The following is a 13652-nucleotide window of genomic DNA, read 5'->3' as shown; positions in this document are numbered from 1 at the left end:
TTTGGATTCCTGTGTCAACATATTTTATAGATTAGACCCCATTTAATGCCATCATCTAATCTCTTATTAATGCCAGTATCATTAGGGGCTCCCATTTTCTCCTCCCCTGGAAACAAAGTTCAGCACATTGCCGGGCTGCAACTGTACTCTTAAGAAACACAGATTTGAGTAACTCTTTCTCAGTTAGCCCATCAGGTTGGGAAGGACATTGCCAACCAGGCAGAATGTAATAAATCCAAACCCACTGAAAGACATTAGCCAGAGAACTGCCATGTACAGCCCCCGGGAAACTGGGGCTACCGGGGTGACCTGATTGCTAGGTGTACACCTGGGCATTTCTTGAGGATAGGACCACTGTTTCAACGCTACTGTAGCGTTTCTCTTGTATTCGAAGCCGGGTGCCATGTGTATAGTCGACTCTGTAATGAGTTGTTGGGCAAACTTGGAGCATCTGGCAGCTTGCCAAGCAGGGCAGTTCCGTATCCTTGGAAGCTTTTGTAATCCTATTGCAGATGCTGCCACCCAGTACAGCTCTTAGGTGTTCCTGGCTTGTGGGAGCAGTGATGAAACTCAAAGACTCACGAGAGGGCGTGACGTAAGAGGTTAATGTGAAGCTGACACAGCGTGTTTAGGTCATTAAAATTTTAGCCCACCCCTCCCTGCCATTTGCATGGAGAGAGGTCTTGGAATGGGCTCTTTTCAGGTTTGGAGCCACCTACTTCTCACCGTACCTTATCAGTCCTGGGGTCACAGCCCCTGAACAGGAGGGAGGCTGGACGGATGGGAAAAGGAGTCGGAAGGAGAGTTTGCATGTTCACACTTCCAGGCCTGGGCACTGGGTGTGCCTCAGACCTGGCAAACGCCAGTGAGGGATGAGTCATCTCATGTATTTTTGCCTGCTTTTCTGTTTTGATTGAGTGGATACTCTAAGCTTATCATAATTATTTTTGGCAGGGGGAGGGTTATTATGTTAGAGCAAAAAAATTTAGTGTTCAAAATAATGATACTTTTGAACCATGCTGTGATATTTGTATCTTAACAAAGAACTCTCATACTGTGCAAAAATTAGGACATTTAAACTAATATTTAGTACTTACTTTTTAAAAAAAAATTGTTTGCCTGCTAGCTTTCCAGATATGTTCCTGGAGGGTTTGGGGTTGGTTGGTTGTGTTTTCACATGCCCAGGGAACTTTGCTCCTCTGTATACAGCTAGCCATGGATTTTATTTTTATTATTTAAAAATAGCAAGTACATTACAGAGAGCTGTTTTCGAAAACAGAGTTTCTGTGCTTGATTTCATTAGTCCTAAAGACAAAAAGCGCATATTAAAGATACAAACTTTTTCACATTATGAAAGTAATGTATTTTCATTTTATAGAACATACGGAAAAATATGTGACAGAGTGAGATCCCACCAACTGGAGATAATATTTTGGTGTGTCTTCTACTCTTTGATTTTTATGCATAGGAAAAAAACGGTTGAAATTAAACCACTTCGTGAATTTTCTTATTTTTGCTTCTCTCCTTGTAAGACACAAGTTGAACTAAATGGCATTTATGTTCTAAAACTCACTGCTCATAGAGTTAGTTAAATGATTTGAAACAGTGTTTTATAGCCTTAGTAAATTGCCTGCCTTTTCCAATCATTGTGACAGCATAGTCCCTCGTATATTTAAATAGTCTTCAGAAATGTAATGTTAATCTTTAGACATAAGATATGACATTTAAATATTAAATGGAAGAAAATAGCCAAAGAGATTGATTAAAATGCTGAGATACATTCCACATGTGTAATTACTTTTATTTACTCCCATTAGTTTGCTTGCATAGTTTTTAATTTGAAGCTTTAGATTCTAAATGTCACTATTGACCTAAATTAAGAATAAAGAATAACCATACACTCAAGATTTTAACAACCACAAGAACGAAGGACTTACATCACAAGATGAGCAATCATCCCAGAAATCCAGCTTCGTAACTTACAACTAGTGATCAGTTTTCAAGCAAAGAGAATTTAGATTTTATTAACTTGAAGCAGCTGTTGTCTGTAATACGCTATTTTTTTTTTTTTTCCGGAAATGGAAAAGGTCGTATAAAATAAAGAGTACTTGTGTTGTTTCTTTTTGAAAGCAGCTGGCTTCCCATCGTTGGGCTGTTTGTGAGCTCAGAAACCCCAGGCCCTGGATGTTTTCCTTGGGAAGGAGCTGGGGGGATGGGTGGAGAGGGGGAGCAGGCTTCCACCGTCCTGTGCAGGGGTCCCGTTATTACTTCCCCCGTACCAGCCCTGCTGCGGTGTCTCACCATCATAAACCCTGCCCCAGGTACTCAGATGGGAGGGGCAGGATGAGAGCAACCCCGTCCCCCAGGCACTTGGAGGGGAAGGGAGACCGGAGGCAGAGTCCCAGGGGGAGGGGAGAGGGCGGAGGCAGTGCTCTGTCAGCTACTCATCACTCAGGCTCCCAGTGGAATTCCGCGCATGGCACTTGAATCACTGCCCCCAGCATCCTCCATAGGGACGAGTGGGGAAGACCCTCAGGGCTAGAAGCTTCCCCAGTTCCTGGGCTGCTTCCGCAAAGCTGCTGTGTGACCTCGGTGTCCTTTGGAGAGCCACTCGGGATCTCATTTCTTCAGGGTTGCCTTTGATCCCTGGCACGAAATCATCTCCAAGCACAGTTTGTAGTTATTATGTATTAGGATTATTTGATTAATGTCTTCCTCTCCCTATTTTGTCCACTGTTTTATCCCCAGCAGCAGGCACCATTCCTGGTCCACCGAAAGCCCTGGGTAAATATTCACTGAAAGCAAAAAAAAGACTTTTTGACATATTATTTTACCTCTCTTTGGTTAGTTTAGCTATCTAAAATCTCGTGATGAAAATAGTCATGTAAATTTCGAAAGCTCTTTTTTGGTGACGTAGTACATTCGCCAACAGGAAAAAGACAATTACAGTGTGCCTTAGATTATTTTTAGTACATTTTAATATAATTTTATATTATTATAAAATAATGCTATGTTATTTTATGTAAGTTTTATATTATTAATGCCTGAAATTGTTTTTGGCAAGGTCTTACCTTTTAATGCAAATTGTTTTCTTGAGTGAAAAATACAGATTATGAATGATTTTCGCTTGAGATTTCCTTGCTGTTTAAGCCATTCTAAAAATTTCCAAGAGTAGAGAGTTTGCAGTAATTATGCTCTTTCTAAGATGAGGATTTTGAAAGTCGAGAGAATTTCTCAAATCAGTGGTGGATTTGGGAAAGAAAATTGGCCGGGGGGGGGGGGCATTTTCGGGAATGTTCCCTTTTGAATCCTTAGCACATTTTGTAATTATTGTCTTCAGGGTCGCTTTGCCCTCTTCCGTGATGAGCACAGCACCCTGCTGGTGTTAAGTACTGGGATTCGTTTGAATTTATGTATGTATTTAGTTACGGATAAAATCATGGAAGAAAGACGTAGATTCAGCTAGAAACGGTCTTGTGTTTAAGCCTATTCTTTTTAACTTATACGTTTGACACAATAGTTACGTTAAATTCAGACGTAGAGACCCGGGTTACCATTGGCCTCTCCCTGTCACCTCTCCATATCCTGAACTTCGTTCTTTTCATAGAGTTTCCCCTTCTCCTACCCTGTAAATTCACTGTGTATATCTCTGTCAGTTTTATCTTCCCAGAGTTTAGGACTTTGAGACGTGGCATTGATTCAGACTCAAGTAACGTGGAATGGGAGGTCGTCATGCTGGAGGGAGTGTGAAGACAACCCTTACTTTTCATAAGGAAAGGCAATTGTGTGAGAACAATTGTTTTCACACAAATGTCAGTGGGAAAATTTGAATTACTTAAGAGAATTGAACTGTTTCTAAACATCCTGGGCTGTAGGAATCGCTGAAAGTTAGGGTTCTCCCCATGGGTTTGTGGATTCAGAGCCTGGCTCTGCCTTTCGACAACCCTTGCAGCTGTTCTGTTTTATTGGTTCACTCTGAGAACAAAGGTGCTTCTTCTGAGAGCTTCTCCAAGGCCTCATACTCAAAAATTTGCTTTGTTGTCCCAAGGGACATGGCTCGGTTTTTAGTAACTCGTGCTCGTTCTAGGGGAGTAAAGTAGTGGCTCTAAAATGTTCCTTTAAGATGTCGATGATTATGGCACAATCATCTTCCTTGAGAGAAAAAAAAAATGACTGGCTCTGATCCAAAAAATTACAACACTTTGGCCATAAATCCCTAATTGCCTCTAAAAAGTAAAACAGACATGTTTAATTTTTCTATCCCCTGTGCAACTTATCTGCGTTGTCTGGTGATTAAGACAGGCGGCAGCCAGTTAGGCTTTTTGGAATCTGGTTCTTTCCCTGCCACTGAGGACTCTGGCTCAGTCCTCCCAATGTGCTCGGCCCTGCTAAATACATCAGTAGAGAAAACTGCTCTCCCTTCCATGTAGGGGTCTGCAAAGACTCGTTCTACTGAGAAATTACTGAGATGTTTGTATGACAGACATCATCATCACTGCCTTTGTCAGAATTAGTGAGTATGGATGAGAATTCTGGAAGCTAGCTTATGTATTTCTGTTACTTTATATCTTGAAGGCCTTTCCAGGTTGGGATATACAGAACTCTACTCAAACTTTTTAAACTACCACACGGTATTCCATGGGATAGCCATTTCTCTCATTAGGACTGTTTCTAATTGTTCCCTCCTACACACAGTGCTGTAGACCATACTTATATGAACAGTGATGATGATGATGATGACAGCAGTAACAACAACAAGCAGACACTTAGAAAGTACTTACTGTGTGCCCAGCATTAGTTTTATCATTGGAGTGTGTGTGTGTGTGTGTGTGTGTGTGTGTGTGTGTGTGTGTGTTTTAATCCTCGCCACAATCCTATGAGAAAAGTATTCTTATTATCACCATTTTATATTTGAGTAAAATGAAACCCAGAGAAGTTTTCTAATTTGACCAAAGTAACAAAGCTAGTAGGTTTCCTAACTGGGATTTGATCCAAATAGAACCTGATAGGTATATCAATACATTAAAATGCATAATCTTCTTCCCTAGTTCTTCCTCCTGCCCTAAATGGTGGCCATGACTCAGACCCAGACTTTGGCCCTCTATTCTTCCATCTCAAAGCTACATAGTAGCTCTGTGCTGGTGCTGCCCAGGTTTCTGGGCTTCATTTGCCTCTGCTTTGCATCACCAGCTGCCAGTGAGACATTTGCGTACAGTTGTAGGTTTATTGCTCCCCAACCCCATTCCTTCTCATTTTTGTTTTCCTTATACCCCTTGTACGGACACTGGCCAGGATAAGCACCCTTGTCATACTCGTGCCGTGCGTATTTCAGCATCTCTCCTCACCTCTGTCCGTGCCCTTCTCATGTATCCATATCCTACCGTCGCTCTGCCGGAGCTGAAGACAGTCTTCTCCGTGTCACCTTGGCCGACCAGCCATTGCAGCCTGTATTGACGGTTCTCCTTCTGTGTTCTGAAGGCATCTCCTGGAAAGCTTCAGGATGGGAACTGTGCAGTCAGAGGGCCTGGGTTCCAGTACTGGCTCTGGGATACTTAGCTTTGCTGACCTTTAGCTTCCTCATCTGTAAAATGGGGGTAATACTTCTTACTTCAGTCATGAAGAATAAATGAGATAATGTTTTAAAGAACGTTAATTATCTTTATACTACCAATTACATTCTCAAAATGCTTTCCTCTCTCTGTAGCCTCTGCCTTAGCCCTTAATTATTCTACTTTACATGTTAGTTTTGCCTCTTTAGATTATTGGAGCTCAGGTCACCTCAGGTCATCTGGCCACCGGAGAACCAGCCCACAGTGGTGAGCAGTTAGTAGACCTTGCTTGTTACTGAGGGCTGTATTGCTGAGAATTCATGAGTCATCATGCTGGGCGACTCTGCTCTGGACGACTGTGCTCTGTTTATCCACGAATAGAAACATTTACCTTAATTCTGAAGAGCTGTTTTCCAAATACCACATCTGAGTATCTTCAAATTCCAAACAGTTTATCCATCATACATCTCCCAAGCAGGGGCACCTGTTTTCTCTGGGCACATATTCCATAGGCAGACATCTAGATCAGTCCGGTTAGAATTTGCTGAATTACACAAATAGTGATGTCTTAGCAGTAGTTTTTCATATAATCTTTCTCTTAGTTTCTACAGAATCTAGTTGATAAAAAAATGAAATGTCCTTTTGAAAACTATCATGGGCGCACACACACACACACACACACACACAACTCACACACAACAGAAATATCTGCTTTTTATAGTTCGTGCTTTTCTTCGGGAAGAAAATACCCTAATTTTCTAGGGCCATGAGGAACAAATGAGATGGTTGTGTGAATTCCTCAGTAAACTTCCTGTCTAGATACGATTACTCTCCAATTAAAGTTAGTCACTGAGACACTTCATGGGGAAAAACTTTCGAGTGGTGAGCAGTTACTGGGCTAACTAGTACCTAATCACCAGTACAGCAGTGATTGTTTATTTAGCACTTCCTATATCCAGGGACTGTGCTAAGTTTTGTAGGTGTACATGTACACATTTATTCCTTTAATTCCCTCAAGAAATCTAAGAGGAAATGTTGAGGAAAGGACACTGAGGTCCAGAGAAGAGGAGTGACTGTGGGGACAGAAGGGGCTTGAGTAGGAAGTTGGAAAGCTTCAGGGGGCTGGCGTATTTCCCTTTGCAGACAGAAGTTGTCCCTGAACTGAAGTGGAGGGGACAGTCCACAAGGAAGGAGGGACAGTGAAGGGACCTGGACAGCCACAGGCATCACAGTGAGACATGGATGGGGTATTTCAGCTCAGTTGCCTCCCAGTGATTGGCCTTAAGTGAGTTACTAACGCTCTCTGGGCCTCAGGTTCTTCCCTGGTACATAACGGCCGTTGTGATGCTGTGAAAAAGAAATAACATATAACAAAAGGATTATTAGTCTGCTGCTTCAAGGTTGTAGCACCCAGTGAATATGTTCCTTTACCGCTTTCAGGATTTTATCTGTAGGCTTCTAATATTAGACTTAGGAAAAATAATTATGTATGTTTCAAGTGTAGCCAGGGACATTGAACAACTGTAACCGTTACTTGCATTCAATACAGATCATGATTTTTGCAACATTTGCTTTTCTTTGCTTCCTTCTTCCCTCCCTCCCTCCTTTCTTCTTTTTTCACTTTCTGTACTGAAGTGTACTTCAGTATCTGTCTCTCAAAACACATACACATTTCCTTATGTAGCTACAATATAGAAGTGACAGAATTAAACCTAAACTGAAAATCGGTAATACTGTAACCTTGGAAAATAGGTAAAAACATAATTTCTGTATAGTTTATGAGTTGGTGTTCATTTTTTCACAAGTGACCAAATCTAAAGGTTTTGTGCATGCTTTTCCGTTTTTGCTTGCCTTAAATTTATTTTTCATAAGATATTATACTCGAGATTTAAATATACTCAAATTCTGTAAAGAGTGACTAAAACATTGATGTGGGCGTATTCTAGTAATTGTTGACATTTTACCATAGTCTTGAAAGTTTTTTAAGGGGGAAATACTGTGGTGGAAGATGTCTACCAATTTCCAGCTCTTGTTGTTCCCATCCCCTCCATCCCCAGACATGTAAAGCCTCCGCTAAAGTTGGTGTCTGCCTTTGCTGTCTCTATGCATTTTTAAAGACTATTTCTGGAATTAAGACAGGCGTTTTCTTAGATTGAGAATCAGGTAGGAAAAACGGATTCCTTCATTCCTTACGGTAACCCTCAAGTGGGTAATATTACTATCCCCATTTACAGATGCAGAAACTGAGGCTTAAGTCAAAATGATCCTTACTAAGGTTACACAGCTTGTAAGTGGAGCAGCCAGTGTGGGGCTCTGTTGGTCTGACCTCAGAGTCTGTGTTGCAGGTACAGTGCTTTACTGTTTCTATTCCTTGTGAACTGTCACACTGAGATGAACATGAACTATACTGAAACCTAAACTGAAGAGCGTCTAGTGGCAAGTTTGCAGTCTAGGAACAAAGAGTATATTTACTGGAGTAGCCTATTCAATATGGGGGGTATTGGTAAAGAGCAACAGTGGGAAATGAGGGAAAGGAGCCGCTCTGCAGAAGTACACACTTGAACCTATTTGTAAAGAATTTGAAGATCAAAACTTTACTGTGTAGAGCAGGGCTTCCCAAGCATGATCTCCTTTCAAGGGAGGGGGAAGTGAGGTAAACATCTCAGTTTACAGATGAGGAAACTGAGTCAGACCAGAGCACTGCCTTCCTGGGTGGTGATGAGTGTGAGTCATGTTTCAGATGCTGCAAATTGGCAGCTGCCACCTGTAAGGAGATGTCGGGGTTGGCGGTGGGTCTGCTCTCAATTGCCTGAGCCTCTGAGCCAGGACCAGTCTCCCCCGAAGCGGCAGCCGGTGGAAACCCTGCGCACACAGTGATGTCGGACTGGCTTCCATCTTCATGTCATCTCCTTTCACTTGAACTTAAGTGAATGACTTTACCGTTTATCACTTTAAACATCGACTGGGAGGATGACGGCATCAGAAAAATAAACCACGGTTCCTTGAGAGCATCCAGAACTCTTTTCTGTACTGTTCAGCCTTAACTAGTTTTCTTTCTGGTACTCTCATTGTAAACATCGAAAAGAACATTCTGTTTCCGCAGGGCAGGGACACTTGCAGCATCGCTGTCCGTATGACCCTTGTCTCAACAAATCTGATTTCTGATGTGGGCCCAGAGGCCGGCATTATTTATTTGTTTTTAAAATCAATTCTCATTGGAGTATAGTTAGTTGCTTTACAATGCTGTGTTAGTTTCTGCTGTACAGCAAAATGAATCAGTTGTATGTATACCTAATATCCCCTCTTTTTTAGATTTCCTTTCCATTTAAGTCACCACAGAGCATTGAGTAGAGTTCCCTGTGCTATACAGTAGGTTCTCATCAGTATTTATTTTCTTGAACATTCGTTCATGCATCCTCTCCTTGCCTGGATCCCTGGCACTTGTATTTCTTTCTAATACCCAAACCTGTTGTTAGAGAAAGACTTCTTTGGGTCGAAGCCACAGTATATAAATAGCGCTTTATTTTTAGAAAGTAGTACTTAATCTGCAATAATTAAGCTGCTTTGGGGGTCACTAAAATGTCTGCCGCAGTGAAATTTACCTTGAAACTGCACAGAGCAGGTCTACTCACCAACAACAGTGCTTTTTGATTTTGACTGTGCACTAAATCAATTGGGGAGCTTTTCAATAAAGACTGAAGCCCGTGTCCCACCTTCAGAGATTTCTGGTTAATTGATCTGGGTGGGACCAGGTATTGGTAGTTTTTTTTTTTTTTTTTTTTTTGTGGTACGTGGGCCTCTCACTGTTGTGGCCTCTCCCATTGCAGAGCACTGGCTCCGGACGCGCAGGCTCAGCGGCCATGGCTCACGGGCCCAGTCGCTCCGCAGCACGTGGGATCTTCCCAGACCGGGGCACGAACCCGTGTCCCCTGCATCGGCAGGCGGACTCTCAACCACTGCGCCACCAGGGAAGCCCTATTGGTAGTTTTTAAAGCTCTCCAGGCTTTAATAATACGCAGCCAGGATTGAGAACTAGTGCCCTGGAGCAGTGATTCTGAAACTTGAGCATGCCACGGAATCTCCTGAAGGGCTAATGAAAACACAGACCGCCAGGCTGCACCCCCAGAATTCCTAGTGCAGTAGGTCTGAGGTGGGGTCTCAGATTCTGCATTGCTAAGCTCCCAGGTGATGCTGTTCTGGGAACCTGCTTTGACCTCTGGCCTAGAGAGAACTTTCCAATAGCTTTATATGATTCTATTTTTTTTTTAAAAAAAGATGCTTATACAAATAACCAGCATTGCTTTTAGTAGAACAACCACTTTAGGCACAAATATTAAAATACATTTCTCTTTTCCTCGGCGAGTTGGACCATTAGTTTTTTCTTTAAACCAGTATCCTCACTAGCAGGCAACTAGAGACCCAGAATCTGAAAGGAACTGGATTCAAGGCAGATGAGAAGTTTTGTCGTTTTGTTTTTTAAGTAGAAAACGTTGCAGGGGTCTGTAGAATCATTGCTCACGCTAGCAAACTACCCACAGATTGTGCAGCTTTCCTGACACACGTAGCTTGGGAAAAGATGACATGGCAACACTTTTAATGTTCTAGAGAACATGAGACATGGCATGGAAGTGCAAAGATGAATACAAAACATGGTCCTTGGCCCCCAAAAGAGAACATTCTAGCTGCAGAATGTACAGTCTGTGACTAGACGTGTATATTTCTTATTTCAGTGGACTCCGTAAATTTGTCTTTCTCCAACTCTTAGGACTTTTCCTATTTCCCTTTGCAAACGCTTCTCTCAGTCCTTAAGTGAAACACCTATGATGAAACATTGGATGTTCTAGGGTGCCAGCTCTGCCACGCCCCTAGAGCGTGGCTTCCTGCCTCACCGTCCACTTACCTGCCCGTGACCTTTATGGAAGAGCGAACTTGTAAACGCGGCTGTTCCGTGTCCATCTTGGGCCTGTGGGCTTGGGCTTTGAACCCAAGCCATGGCGCAGCCTGACTCACGCTTCCTTCCTGCCGTGCAGCTTCTCTTGGGGAAAGTCCCTATGCTAGCTGATAGAGAAGAAAAGAGCCCATTCTGTCCCTCTAACAGACCCTTAATTAATAGTAATCACGAAAATTGAAGTTGTGCACGGCCATGGCTATTCACCATTGTTGTCTTAGCGATTCCTGGACTGCACGAACAGAGCACCCCTTATTCTGCAATTAAATGAAAAATAATGGCATCACTTCAGCTTTAAGGAAGGAAATGTCCAAGTGCAACCTCTGTGTAATTAAGCTGAACATGATTATTATCAGAAAGTGATTGTACTTGTGTTCAGAGGCGAGAAGAGATAAGCCAGCAAGCATGTGACCGATCAAAAAAAATGGTGCTGGGGATGTTTGACGTTCTCCCCAGACAGCCAGCTCCCTGCCTGATGGCGGGGCAGGTGCCACTTTCCGTACCATTTTCTCTCTCTTCCGGCTGTTTGAACATTCTTTCTCCTCAGTTCTCGGTACTGTTTTTGTACCATCTGCCTGTTTGCCATTTCTCTGTAGGTCTTCTTTCACCTGCATCTGTTTCCCTGCTTTTTGTTTTATTTGTTTGTTTCTTCTTTGGCAAGAATCGCTTTTCTCGACTTGGACGTGCCGCTAGCTTTCTGACAGGTAAAATTAAAGCAGTCCGTTTAAGTTTTAGCCAAACCAGGTGTTGAGTGATTGACCCTCACTCCAGAAACCTCATTTACTCCTCGCTTCTTTATTACCCTCTCATAATTCATTAGCTTAATAAAACGCATGTGTGAAAGGCCGAGGCCGAAAGCACTGCTATATATAGCGTGGATGCTTTCCTGCCTGCCCGCCCCTCCCCTGCCTGCATCCCGGGGACTTAAGGGGACCGACCAAGCTCTCGGTGGGATAGTCAAGCCTCCGAGAGGTGGTGCTTCGAAGAATCTCCAGTCGGTGAGTGTTCAAAAGCAGGATTCCCTCTTTGCTGTGGTACCTCGGTGAGACACCTCTCAAGGAAGTGCTGCCTCCATTCCCTTTAGTGGAATCCTAGGGACATAAGACCTCCCACTCTCTGCTTCGTGATTCCCAGCAGCCCCCAGAATATCCAGTATTTTTCAGCTGGTTGCAGAGCACTGCCAACTCACCCAGCTTCTTCATCAGAGAAAGCGTCAGACCCCCGTGCTTGTCACTCTGGGGTCCTGCTTCTCTCCAGCATTTAAAGTTGGCTGGTGGATCCCAAAGGCCCGTAGAGGAGGGGGTGGGTGTGGGTGTCGTCTTCGTCTTAATTCAGGTTTAGCTAATGGCTGAAGCTCCCTCCGCCCTTTACCGTTTTCGCCAGAGCCCGGGCTCATCTCGCGAAGTCCTCCCCTACCTCTAGGTTCCTAAACCCCTGTGTATTATGAAGGAAATGAGATCCATATGCTTTTGATTCATTTACATGTAGCTCATCAAAATGTAGTTTTGTAAGAGCTCTTCGGTGTCCAAGAAGCATTTGGAGCCTTTTTATGAGACTTTTAACCGCCGCCCCCCGCACCCCTCCTCCATTCCCTTAGAACCAGGAAGTCGGGACTTGCCAAGAATAAATAAAACCAAGCTTCAGGGTTTTATTCGCTACACTTCAGTGGACTCACACCTTCAGCAACAACAGAGAAGACTCTCTGCCCCCTTCTCAGGGTGCCAGGGAAGCAGCCCTCATGCCACTTGCACCCCAAATGGCAGTGAGTTGGAGCGCCCCTCTGCTCCCCTGGGAGCAGGCAGCCAGTTGCCTCCGCGCAGTGGTTTTGCAGCCAAGCCTCTTCCCTCTGGCCGGGGAGCTGAGAGCCTCTGCCGGGCGCAGAGCTCAGAGTGCATTTCTGCAGCCATCCCCACCTCTATCCACTCACCGCTCCCTAAGTTCTCGCTCTCAGACTTTCGCGGCCACAGGTTCTTACCAAGCTGTTTACTTTGCACCCGTGACTTGTGTCTTTTTGCTGGGATGGTGGCTGAGGCACCCACAACTGTAAGCAGGGCTTCGGGGTAGCGTGGTCATCATTTGATGACATTTTGGAGTGTTGTGTCTTTCTTCATTTTTCTTCATCAAGAAAGGCTTATAAGCTTTAAGGAAAAAAACTACCTACTGCCACGAAGACTCCAGAGCTTCTAGTCTGTCAAACCACAGACATGAAATGAGTCAACCTGTTTCTAGAGGTGGGTTAGTGAGGCGGGGGTGGATTTTCCTCCTCCATCCTAAGGATGATGAATTAATGGAAAGCCATTCCAGAGCTTAGGATTCCTCGCTTGGGCTGTTGGCATGAGTGGGGTGGAAGGAGTTCTGCCCTTGTCTTTGCACGTCTCGGCTTGTTTCTCCTCCTCTGTCAGGATGGCGCTGGGCCTTTCGGGGGCCAGAAGCTGGGCACGTGGAAATGCAGAGGCGGGGAGTGGGGAGCAGAGCTGGGCCTGAATGTTCTTGCCCCTCCTCCCAGCTGCAGAACTCAGGCTCTTTGCAGTGTGTTTATTTCTGCATGTGGACGCATAACACTGTGATAACAGCCATCCACTTATTCATAAATTACATGGACTCCAAGGATATTTCTCTGCAGAAGCACTCTTTATCTTCCAGTATGAAGAATTTGATAAAGTCCATGCTTAGTTGCAACACGAAGGCAATATAATTAAATATTATATGTATACGTTTTGTGTACGTGGAAGTGGGGGAACCATTCTTAGCAGAATTTTAAGAATACTTAACAGCAATTGTAAAATGTTTAGGCGAGTTGGTAAGGAGTCTGAGTTAACGCTTGTGAAACCTTGAAATCTGAGCTTCACCTGAAATCCCATGGCAGGGAAAACCTTTACCAGAGATGCTTGTGTTGAAGCTCTTTCCTCACTGGTGAAAGGACCTGGCCTGAGTGTGCTGGGTTTATTTGGTTAGTTATTTCTCAAAGTGAATAAGCCAGTACTTTTGTGATCTGAGGACAGATAGCTGTCAGTCCATTGCCACAGTACTTTCAAGCGGCTTGAAATTTGCTACATAGTGAGGACCACTGGCTGCATGAGCGCAGGTGAGATTTTCTTCATTCTGTGCTGCTTCCAACGGGTCCTTACTTTCCAGACATAAGAGGTTTGGAAGAT

At 43.8% G+C, this 13652-nt stretch overlaps 1 protein-coding gene and 1 long non-coding RNA gene across 7 annotated transcripts in view; one reads left to right on the top strand and one right to left on the bottom strand.

Annotated features, from left to right (window-relative positions):
- The window catches only part of PDZRN3 (PDZ domain containing ring finger 3), a 247186-nt gene that overhangs the window by 64526 nt on the left and 169008 nt on the right, over positions 1-13652 (top strand). The window lies entirely within an intron of this gene.
- On the bottom strand, positions 1053-12830 carry LOC137232664 (uncharacterized). Of its 5 annotated transcripts, none has more exons than XR_010947127.1 (5): positions 12473-12830; positions 11001-11194; positions 5676-6896; positions 5346-5581; positions 1053-2795 (listed from the first exon to the last, which is right to left on the bottom strand). It is a non-coding gene; the product is annotated as an uncharacterized lncRNA (long non-coding RNA). The 5 variants fall into 5 exon arrangements; XR_010947126.1 differs by having other exon boundaries at positions 5941-6896; XR_010947124.1 differs by having other exon boundaries at positions 5346-6896.

The sequence above is a fragment of the Pseudorca crassidens genome, chromosome 10, assembly GCF_039906515.1.
Source record: "Pseudorca crassidens isolate mPseCra1 chromosome 10, mPseCra1.hap1, whole genome shotgun sequence".
NCBI lineage: Eukaryota > Metazoa > Chordata > Mammalia > Artiodactyla > Delphinidae > Pseudorca > Pseudorca crassidens.
This window is presented reverse-complemented; position numbering and strand designations above follow the sequence as displayed.